The sequence below is a fragment of the Balaenoptera ricei genome, chromosome 10, assembly GCF_028023285.1.
Source record: "Balaenoptera ricei isolate mBalRic1 chromosome 10, mBalRic1.hap2, whole genome shotgun sequence".
Taxonomy (NCBI): Eukaryota; Metazoa; Chordata; class Mammalia; order Artiodactyla; family Balaenopteridae; genus Balaenoptera; species Balaenoptera ricei.
Window position 1 is genome coordinate 53,144,313 of NC_082648.1, and position 11,444 is coordinate 53,155,756.

The 11,444-nt window shown below is 38.1% G+C and overlaps 1 long non-coding RNA gene across 1 annotated transcript in view; it reads left to right on the forward strand.

Annotated features, from left to right (window-relative positions):
• Positions 1 to 8,158, forward strand: part of LOC132372590 (uncharacterized) — a 55,594-nt gene extending 47,436 nt beyond the window's left edge. Inside the window, exon 4 of the long non-coding RNA XR_009505207.1 lies at positions 8,031 to 8,158. This is a non-coding gene — a long non-coding RNA (uncharacterized LOC132372590). The remainder of the gene's footprint in view (positions 1 to 8,030) is intronic.
• Positions 8,159 to 11,444: the final 3,286 nt, after the last annotated feature.

The window sequence follows — 11,444 nt, forward strand, 5'->3', positions numbered from 1 at the left end:
CTAGATCAAGCTGAACCTACACCAGAGGATCTCCCCCAGGACCATTCAACCCATTAATTTCCATTTTGGTTTAAGTCGGTTGAGATGGTTTTTTGAACACTTGAAATATTAATATTCCTAACTGACACAAGACTTTACTCAGGAAGGTATCAATTTATCAATCCCTAACCATACCTGTGCTCCAGTTACATGTTGGTTCTTCATTCTTTGTTTTGTGTACTTCCAACTTTTTCACTGACCTCCCTTCCTACCTGCACCTCATGCATTCTTCAAGCTCCATCCCAAATTTTATTATCTTGTAAACTGTCAATAATTTTTTTGCAACCATTTTTGAGCAATTACTCCATGTACTGGACTAGAGGTTTTCCAAACGATTTCACTCAATCTTTAACAAACCAGTGACATTAGTCTTCTTATCCCCACTTTAAAAACAAAGAAATTAGGGCTCAAAGACGCCAACTTATCTACACTTAGGAAAGGGAGGCAGTAGATTGTAGCAGTTAAGAGCCCAGCTTCTGGCTTCAAATCTTGGCACTACCTGTGTGAACTTGAACAAGTTGCCTAACTTCTTCAACCCTCAGTTTTCTCATCTGTAAATCTGATATTATAATAATAATATTTTAGAATTAATAATAGGACTAAAAAAGATAACATGTACAGTGTTTAGCATAGTGCTGCCAAGTAGTGAACATTTAATAAATGTTTGATTAATACTATTCTTCAGCTAGTAAGTGTTGTAGCAGAAATTAAATCGTAAGTCTGGCTCTTTACTAATCATTATTCTATACTGCTTACCTTTCTTTAAATCCTTTCCTAATCTCCCTTTTCAGAGATGATCTGTATCTCTTTTGTACTTCCTTAATATATTAGTTCTCCCTTTATTATGGTAAGATTCATATTCATATGTTTTTTAACTGGTTAAATCCTTGATTATCTTCTTTTAAACTATAAATGTCTTAAAGTAAGGCATATGTTACTTCTGTCCTATCCTTTGCAGCACCTTACACATAAGGTGCTGAGTCAATAGCTTTTTATTGATTTGAACTGCTCGGTGATTATTAGAGAATATCAAACAGCTTCTTCTATGATAAGGAAATTCTAATTTTCTTGGAGGAGAAGACAGTATAAATAGAACATTTGATTATAGTGATACTCTTCTGAATATTTTTTAGTGTTTCAAATGATTACAAAAGACACTAGAGAATAAGTGGCATTTTCGCGCTCTATGAGAATAATCTCTGAACAAAACCAATCTTAAATAGTAAAATTATTATTAAGGTTAAAGCTACATTAAGTTATTTTTAAAAAGCTAAATGGATTTTGAAGCATCTTTTGATTTCAGTTAGACTCAAGTAATTTTTTTTTTAATGAACAATAGATTTTGATAAAGACCCTGCATAAATTCAAAATTAAATTACTTTGATGTCAATGGAACTTTAGCATACACTGAGTATAGAATTAGATTTGAAAAAATATAATGCCTAGTTATAGTAATAGCTTTAAAATTGCACTTTCCGGGCTTCCCTGGTGGCGCGGTGGTTAAGAATCTGCCTGCCAATGCAGGGGACACAGGTTTGAGCCGTGGTCCGGGAAGATCCCACATGCCGTAGAGCAGTTAAGCCCATGCACCACAACTACTGAGCCTGCGCTCTAGAGCCCGTGAGCCACAACTACTGAAGCCCACGTGCCTAGAGCCCGGGCTCCGCAACAAGAGAAGCCACCGCACCGCAATGAAGTGTAGCCCTGCTCACCGCAACTAGAGAAAGCCCGCGCGCAGCAATGAAGACCCACTGCAACCAAAAATAAAATAAATAAATAAAAATTTATTTTTAAAAAAAATTGCACTTTCCAAGAAAAATATATTGAGCCTCGGATTACACTAGAACTGAAAATGCATGCTGAAATAATTCAAACATATGAACTCTTAAAGTTTTGCAGTTTGTAATAGCATTTCATCTCTCAGACAACCAGGAGAAAAGCAGCTTTTAAGAGGGTCTCTATCTCTTTTCTTTATGCAAGGGCAGTCAGTAATTAAGAAAGCTCCATGAATTCTATCTCTGATCTTCTCCAAATGAGTGACCCTCAAATTCATTAAACACTGTATCACAACTAATTAACACCAGGTAACTTTCAGCATTTCGTAGATTAGATACAAATTTTAAAGTACGTGTAAAACAGAGGGTGAAGGAAATATCATTTTAAAATAACCATAAAACCATCTGTTTTGATTTACTCATGTTGAAGTGACTAATTTTCTCTGAAGATTAAATAAAAGGGTGTGGGAATGATTTGAGAAAGCATACATTCTTAACAATTGATCTTTCTAAATTATGGTTATTTTTCTTCTCAAAGATAATTGGAGCCTTTGAGTTTCCATAGGATAATGGCAGTCACATAAATTTTAATCTCTTTTAAACAACTTTCAAAAACCACACAGATCAACAAGGAAAGCAAACAAAATCACCCATTGCCTACTGCCCAATTAGAAGACAGAAAATACTACAGATTTATTCAGTGTACTGTACACCTAAATGAGGAATTTAACATCAGAGACGAGCAGCCATTGTCCTAGAGCCCACAGCTGGAATAAGATTGTAGGGATTGCAGAATGTAGAAGCCACTGCAGCAGGTTTGGGGTTGCAGTCATGCTGGAACATGGGTAACACCAATGAGGACACACCCAGAGGGAGAGTCCTTCCCTCAAGGAGAATTACCCTGCGTTGGCGTGTGGTCTCGTAGATCAGAGCTCTGGCCACTGGGGTGGGGGTGGAAGGTGGGGAGGGTAAAGGAAAGGGCCTAAAAGTGTTTAGGATGACAGAGGGCACCCTTGGGAAGGTTCCACTTCTAGGGAAAAGGGAGGATCTTCAAGTGGTGGCCCTTGTAGGCTTTGTGAAGAGAGGAAGAAAGCAGGCAAAGATAAGGACCCTACTAAAACAAAATAGTATTAAAGAACCAGCAGAAGAGAGATTCCCTCTCCCACAAAGTAGACACCATGTCTTAAAGAAACTGCCCTTTCTTGACAAAACAGAAGAAATTCCTCTTGAACTAAGAAGCCACGGAAGCCCCCTGTAAATACAAAATTAAGACTGTGTTTGCACTTTAAAGTGGCCAGATGGTTTTTTATTATTTTGAGTGAGTGGATGGACTATAATATGCTATGGGGCTAGCCCTGGTCTCATGCATCATCTCACAGAAGGGAACGTTCATCCCCACCAAATATATTTTAAGGAACAATGGAAGACAAAATATAGTTGATTTGCTTCTCAAGAGCTCTACTCATTCAGTGCATCAACTTTCAAAGATTAATTCAATGTAATAAATGTAGTTTGCTGAAAACAAATCAACAATGTTGAAGTTAATAACAGAAAGATTGTCTGTCTTGGCCATTTCTAGATTCGATCCATATTTGTATTGTAACTTCATGATACCAATACAGAGATACTTGTTCACAAAAGTAGAATGGACAAAATTGTCTTTAAAAATGTCATTGTTGGCTAGCTCAGAATAATATCACTTCACATATATTACCCTGCCAACCTTCATTCCTCAAATGTCGATTTTAATTTATTCTCAATTAAATTATATAAATCCTTTTAGTTCAATTTAAATTAGCTTTGTTGTGTTATTAAAATCTGCATTACACTGATATTTGATCCAGTTGTTACTGAAATCACAATGAGAATATTTGCTCATCGTTTATTTACTACCCTACTTGCTGTTAATTATAAGCTGCCCAGTACATCAGCTCCTAAAATGCATGTGATACAGATTCCTATAATGCAGGAACTTGAATGTGGCATAGCGCTGGCAGTTCTGACCTTGTGTTGACTCTGTATGCTTGCCTCTGATTCAACTATCACAAGCCTTTTTCCTACAACAAGCCTTAAAATCTTTTGACCTTCTCTCAGCATAAATGAAAACACCAAGATAATTTTGAGCCCTGAAACTTTATCAGAGTGTTCAGTTATAAAGTAGCCACCCAAAAGATCCAGAATGTATATTTTTATTTATATGTGTGTATTAGATTAACCTATGACCTTCATGTCTCCAGTTTGAAAAACCCTCCTTATTAGAAAGACATGATGTGTTAGGAAGAAGAGAACATTATAATCTAGAATTAGTTATAGCAAATTGCCTAAACTCTCTGTACCTATGCAATGCATGAAATGATACACTTCGTACCTCACCAAGATAAGATTATCAAGAAGAGCGATGCCTTGAAACGAAAAGACATAAAAATTCAAGGAAATGCTTTGTGAATTTAAATGTAAATAATGTAATAATGCAAGCTGTATTAACTGATGTCTGAGATTTTGTTGAGAATCAGATTCTGGTTTTCTTTAATGTTCTATCATGAAGCAAGACTTATTCAATCTAAAATAATTAGAGTCATTTGAGGAGAAGAAAATTTTTACCTAGCGCATCATCTTGGTTCAAAGATATCTTGAATAGGCAGCATATGTAAATTATTCATGGAGATACTCTATTAGTCCACTAAAATTTCCATTGATGAGCACTTTTTATTTCCTTCAACTGCTTTCATTTCCAACTGGAAATGCAAGAAAATTTTCTCAGGGTAGCATATATTTTCCTGCGTTTAAATCAAAAAGCCTCATATTCAGTTGTAATTCTATGTAAGGGAAAGGAGATCATCTTTGTAGTTGCTTCAAGTCCTATAATTTTGATTCTTTTTGTCCAGAAGATCATTCCATGTCTTCTTAGTCTTATAATATTTGGTCAGTTCAAACCTTTTTAGTTGTGAAGATAAAAGATTTGTACTTTATCTGCAAGTCAAAACAACAGTGAGATATAACCTCACTCCTGTCATAATGGCTGTCATCAAAAAGACCACAAATAACAAATGTTGGAAAGGTGTGGAGAAAAGGGAACACTTGCACTGTTGGTGGGAGTGTAAATTAGTGCAGCCACTATGGAAAACAGTATGGAGGTTCCTCAAAAAACTAAAAATAGAACTATCATATGACCCAGCAGTTCGACTCCTGGGTGTATATTCAGAAAAAACAAAAACACTAATTCGATAAGATACACGTACCCCAATGTTCATAGCAGCATTATTTACAATAGCCAAGACATGGAAGGAGCCCAAGTGCCCATCAAGAGATGATGGTATTAAGAAGATGTAGTATATGTAAAACATGGAGTATTACTCAATCATAAAAAGCATGTAATTCTGCCATTTGCAGCAATGTGGATGGACCTAGAAAATATTATGCTTAGTGAAATAGACAAAGACAAATATTATATGATATCACTTATATGTGGAATCTAATAATACAAATGAATGTGTATGTAAAATAGAAACAGATTCACAAATATGGAAAACAAACTTGTGGTTACAAAAGGGGAGAGGGAGGTGGGGAGGGACAAATTAGGGGTATGGGGTTGACAGATACAAATTACTATGTATACAATAGATAAGCAACAAGGATATACTGTATAGCACAGGGAATGATAGCCATTATCTTGTAGTAACTTATAATGGAGTATAATCTGCAAAAATACTGAATCACTATGCTGTACACCTGACACTAATATAATATTGTGAATCAACTATATTTCAATAAAAATTAATTTATTAAAAGTCTTATACATTAATTTAATTTGTCCTCTCCATAGTAAGTCTTACGAAGTTTACTCCAAAGCATATTTCAGTTTCCAAGCTTCCCAAAGGAAAAGTGAAATATGAAATTCATCCTAAAACAAAGAAGAAAATTATCCCATCTATTTTGATTAATATATTAAAAATTTTTTAAGCAAAGAAGAAATCTGATCTTTCTATCACAGTATAACAGGAAAGAGAATATGTCATTTTGTTCATAATTCTTTCATCCTGTTGAACATCAATTATATCTTAAAACATATAATAAATAGTAGAATGTGAATTAAATATATTTGTGCCATATGGAAAGAGGGAAACATACTTTCTCTCGACAGCCTAGGGAAACTTTCAGTGGCAATGCGGTTGTAATAGAGAAAAGCAATGCCAAATTGTTTGATCTCTTAGCGAAGAGCTCTATTGTGCTTCTGTGAAAGTATTTGCGGTTAGGTGAAATAATATAGAAGAAAAATTTGAAAGATGAACACAGATCATGAAAAGCCGATTTTAAAAATATTTTCTACCTCCTTTTCCTACACCATGATTGAAGAAAACTTTTCTTTCCCCAAGGTCTCCTATGCTAGGTCATATAGCCATACATTTCTATGTTATGCTTTCAATAAGAGTAAGTATTTATTTCCCCTGCATCTCCCTTCTGAATTCTCTCATTTAATATATTAAGGTTTTGGCTCTGCTTTTCTAAAATATCATAAATTTAAAAAAATTTTTATTAACTCTAGATAACACGTACCAAAGATGAGAACATAGGATTGAATTCATTCTTGGCCATTAACTAGCTGGGTGGGCTCAGACCTCAGTCTCCTCATCTGCCAAGTAAAAATATTAATACCTTGTCTTCATAAAGCCAGGCAGCTGTGCCAGATCACCTCCCAACTTCTTTCTAACTTTCTAAGTTATTTTTCCCTCTAGTTTATGGATTCTCTATGATACTAAGTCTAAGATATTTCCCGACTGCATTAAACTGGTTATGCCAACTTTTGATGGGCACATTTACCACACTTTTTGTGGAGTGGGGTTGAGGGTTAATCCTTTTCTAGTATAAACCCTTCCAGAGTCTCCTTTTGGTTAGATCTTTGCATGCATGTTTAATTCAGCTAATTCAGTGCTTTGGCTGTCTAAGTCTTGAGCTTCCCTAAAGGAATGTTCTATAAAAGATAATTATTTGTATCATTGCATGAAAATAATATATTATATGCAATATAATAGCTGTAATTAGTGTTCATGGCTCCAAATTACAAGGAATAGAATACCTTCCTGAACTATTCTAAAATTTTTATTAGTGCTAAAAGGGATGGTGCTTGGGGTACATAAAACCAAAGAAATACATCCACTAAGTAAGAGATGGTAGAATCAATTGAATCACCATTAAGTGCAGCAGATCAAAGTAGTTTATTCCCATACCTCTTATTCTTTATGTGTATAGATTGGGGAAATTCACTTAGAAATTATATGAAGTTAGGAAAATGTTTTTGAGATGCACTCTTAGCCATGAGATTATGTTTTCCATGAAGAGATGTCTTATCAGAGAACTAGATGAGTCAGAAAAGAGAACATCAAATAGATCACTGTTTATTTTCTTGCTGGGCTGATACACCACAAAATACCCTGCAGTGCTTTCATTTAGTCAAATGACCACCATGTCAATTCTGGTCTTCCATTCAGATAAATGTATCTTTTCTAAGACTTCCATTTTGTGTATATACCTGAGAAGCTTCTGAGCTGCTGGGATTTTATCTGAACTCTTTAGGCCTGTGGTGATGAATCTCTCTCTCTCTCCCGCACCGTCCGGGCCCCCATTCACAGTACCCCTAACCATCAGCATTATTATGTCCGTCTTCTTCCTTTCTACCACTTTATTTTTATTTCTCAATTTCTATTCTACTCTGTCTCAGAAACCTCCAACTCAAACCTTTAAAAACAGTGCATATTTTCTGTGTTCAACCATAGTGCCTATATTGACTCTTCTTGCTGTCCTCTTCCCTACCCCAGACAGCAAAACTTCATTTAAGTTAATGAAGCTTCTGGTTCCAGGCAGAACAGGGAAGAAGATGACTCTCATTTTTCCCAGCTCCAGGTCTAGCTCCATCTCTTCCAGTGCAAGTGGCCCGCTAGCCAAACGGAAACCCCACTTACACTTGGGTGTTCATGTAGCTCTGGCTCTGGAGAGGCCTTCCTGTGAGGCATCGCCACATCCATCCCCACTGGAAGAACTCCAGGCATGCAGTCTTTTCACTCTCCTTTTATTCCATTCCTCAGCAAAGTGTACTCACCATTCTTGGGTCCTAGTCCCTCAACTCCTGACTGCTTCCTGATCAAATTTGATAAACCTAATTACTTCTAAGCTTTTAGTAATTGATAATGACTTGATTATTCATCTTTTACATTTTAATAGTAACCTGCACTTCTTGGCCCTGAAGATGATGGCCCAGCATCAAAGCAACAGGAAGGGCACTGAGGTGATAATGATGATGAGATGAGCAATGGCATGTGCACATGGGAAGGTGTTCATAGGAGGCTTCTTAAAACGTAAGTCCCCAAAAAAAAAAAAAGTAAGTCCCGTTGGGATGTATGAACTGCATTATCCTTGTATAGAGAAGGTTTTATATAATATTGCTGATGGTACTATACACTTGCATATTTGAGAAGTATTATTGATAAAATATATCGTTATAAGAATGTGAATAATAGACAACTTGTTAATACCGGAGACACCTAGATAAAACATCATCTTTATTACTAAGCATTACTAAACTTTCTATCAAAAAGAAAACAGAGCAATTGAGGCAAATAATAAGTTTGATTTTTCTCTGAATGGGCCTAAGGAGAAAAGATAATTAGGTGTAATCAAACATCATCCCTAATTCATGGCTCCCCTCCTGATATTATAGGCTTGGGGAATAGAGACCAAGAAGGAGTTTTTCTTGCCGTCACTGAAAAGTGATCACTAATGGTGGAAGTTTCAGACACTGTGATAGACTATGCAGGAAAAATCAGGGGTTAGCAGAGTCCTTTAGGCATCCTAAAGACGGGTCATCTAATCACCAGTGTGCCGGCGGATGGTCACAGTGAGCCACATTTTTCCAGGTAGCTGAGTTCTGATGGAAGAGGAGATGGTAGACACAGCCTTGCTGCAGGCCAACTGAGGAAAGGGACAGTTGTCTCCTGTGGCTGTAAAATATGGACACCACAAGGTGGCTTCCTCTCCCTGAGAGATTTAAGCAGGAATGCACACCACTGGAGTGTTATGTTTAGGAAGCGTGAAGAAGAACCTTCTCTTCCAGAATGCCACAGAGATGAACACATCTGAACTAGCTGTTCAGAGAAGAAAAGGAGGAGTCAAGGGTCTTTGAAGACCTAGGCCCTGATGCACCACAGTCCCTGTGCTGAGAGAGTAGGTCTCAGCCCCGTGGCTTCTGGAAGTGACCTAAAGAGGCAGACAGGAGTTGCTTCCTGACATGCATCAGAAGAGGCTGCAAGCAGCATCTCGATTACACAACTTTGGAATTTTTCCAAGCTCTCCTGGGGTTTGCAATTTCTAGTGTGAAGATCAGTAATTTAGTTAGATATCATGGGGCTTCTCATCACACAAACTTCCTAGTTTCCATGCATTGTCACTTATTCCAAAGACTTAATTGACCACCCACAGTTGTTTTCCCTCTAAAATTTTTGCCTTCTGCCCTCTGGAACCTTTGCTGCTTTGTAAACAAACTCTCCTAAATCCCCAGTCTCTCCATAGATTGATGTTGTGTGAAATACTCTACAGGAAAAATCTGACAGATAAATGTATTAGTCAGAGTTCCCCAGAGAAGGAGAACCAATAGGATGTGTAGATAGAGATTTATTATAAGGAATTGGCTCATGCAATGATGGAGGCTGACCACTCCAAAATCTGTAGTCTGGGCTGACAGGCAGGAGATCCAGGAGAGCCAGTGGTTCAGGACATCCAAAGGTTTCTGCTGGAGAATTCACTCTTGCTTGGGAAGGCTGGTCTTTTTGTTCTATTCAAGCTTTTAACTGATTGGATGAGGCCCACTCCCATCATGGAGGGCAATTTGCTTATTCATAGTTCACCAATTTAAATGTTAATCTCAACCAAAAACACTCTCCAAGTTGACACACAAAATTAACCATCATAATGAAGAAAAAGAATAAATAGTTGTTTTTTAAAAATATCTCCTTCCGGGGCTTCCCTGGTGGCGCAATGGTTGAGAGTCTGCCTGCCAATGCAGGGGACACAGGTTCGAGCCCTGGTCTGGGAAGATCCCACATGCTGCGGAGCAACTAGGCCCGTGAGCCACAATTACTGAGCCTGTGCATCTGGAGCCTGTGCTCCGCAACAAGAGAGGCCGCGACAGTGAGAGGCCCGCGCACCGCGATGAAGAGTGGCCCCCACTTGCCACAACTAGAGAAAGCCCTCGCACAGAAACGAAGACCCAACGCAGCCAAAAATAAATAAATAAATAATTAATTAATTTAAAAAAAAATATCTCCTTCCATTTTTCCTCTCTCTTTCCCTTCATGGGACCTGGCTTTCCCACAGTGAAACTACTCTCCTTGAACCCTCTTCTATGGAGACAACCATCCTCCCATACACCATGGCCATGGGACTCAGAACAATGCTGTCATTCTCTTAGCCACCCAGTGTCACTTCCAGATCCTTTTTCTCCCCCTTTCTGCAGAAAGCCATCTTCCTTCAAGCCTGTGCTTATAGGCTATGTCTGCTGTCATGCCACTGTCAATTTCCTGCTGATCAATCCCTTACATTCATCAAGGGTTCTCGCACCAAACTCACAGTATTTCCTCTTCAACTCAGTTCTACCACTGAGTTGACCTCAGTGCCCACGGTGCTGACTCATCCTTAAATGAAGAGTTTCTTCACCACTTTGCCACCCTTGAGGACTCCACGCCTCTTCAGCTGTCCAAGCTACATCCTAGGCCTGACCTTCCCATCGAGGCTTTCAACTGAATTCATTCTCTTTCCTTCATCTCCATTCCCCACATCATAGAAGCCACTTTCTACTGTCAAGTGAAAGCACCCAATGGGAAGGACACTTAGGGAAAGAGTCTGAAGCAGGTGGGCAATAGAACAGAGCAAGAATGGAGTAAGCAAGAAATTTTCTACAGATGGGACTAGAGTTACCCTCTGGCCAATCTTCTACTCACCAATCAGTTCTCCTCGCTCCCTCCAAAACACTGATCCAATGTTGTTTTTCCCTATACAAAATACTTTAGTGGTTTAGTAGATAAGTCCTAAACTCTTACCATGGCATACAAGGGGCTTCATGATCAAAATTCTTCCTAAGTCTTCAACATTCAGTGCCTACATACATACTCTGCTGTGTATTTAGTGAAAGACTTTCAGGTCCCATAATTAAACTGTGCTTCCTCAGACCTCATTCCTTTGCACATTATTTTCTGTGTCTGGAAACTCTTCTGTATGTATACTGCTGTTTACCTAGCAAACTCCTGCTTATCCTTTAAAAACTAAGGCAAAGTGCTCTTTGTTGGATAAAACAAAAGGGCTCTTTCCTGAGCCCCTCCCTCTCAAGCAGGGTCATCTCTTTCATAATTCCCTCTAGGTGCTACCCTTCCCAGCATAGTTCCTATCATTTTATATTGCAATTACTTGTTTGTCTATGTATCAGTTCTCTTTCCCATTCTGAGTTTCTTGAGGGCAAGGTCTGTGTACCATTCAATCCTCAGCGCCTCACATAGTGAATGAGTATAAGTCTACTAAAGTCTACTTAGAGCAAGCTGACCACCAACATGGCCAGGAGACTCAGAGGCTCCCTGACCATTGATAGAA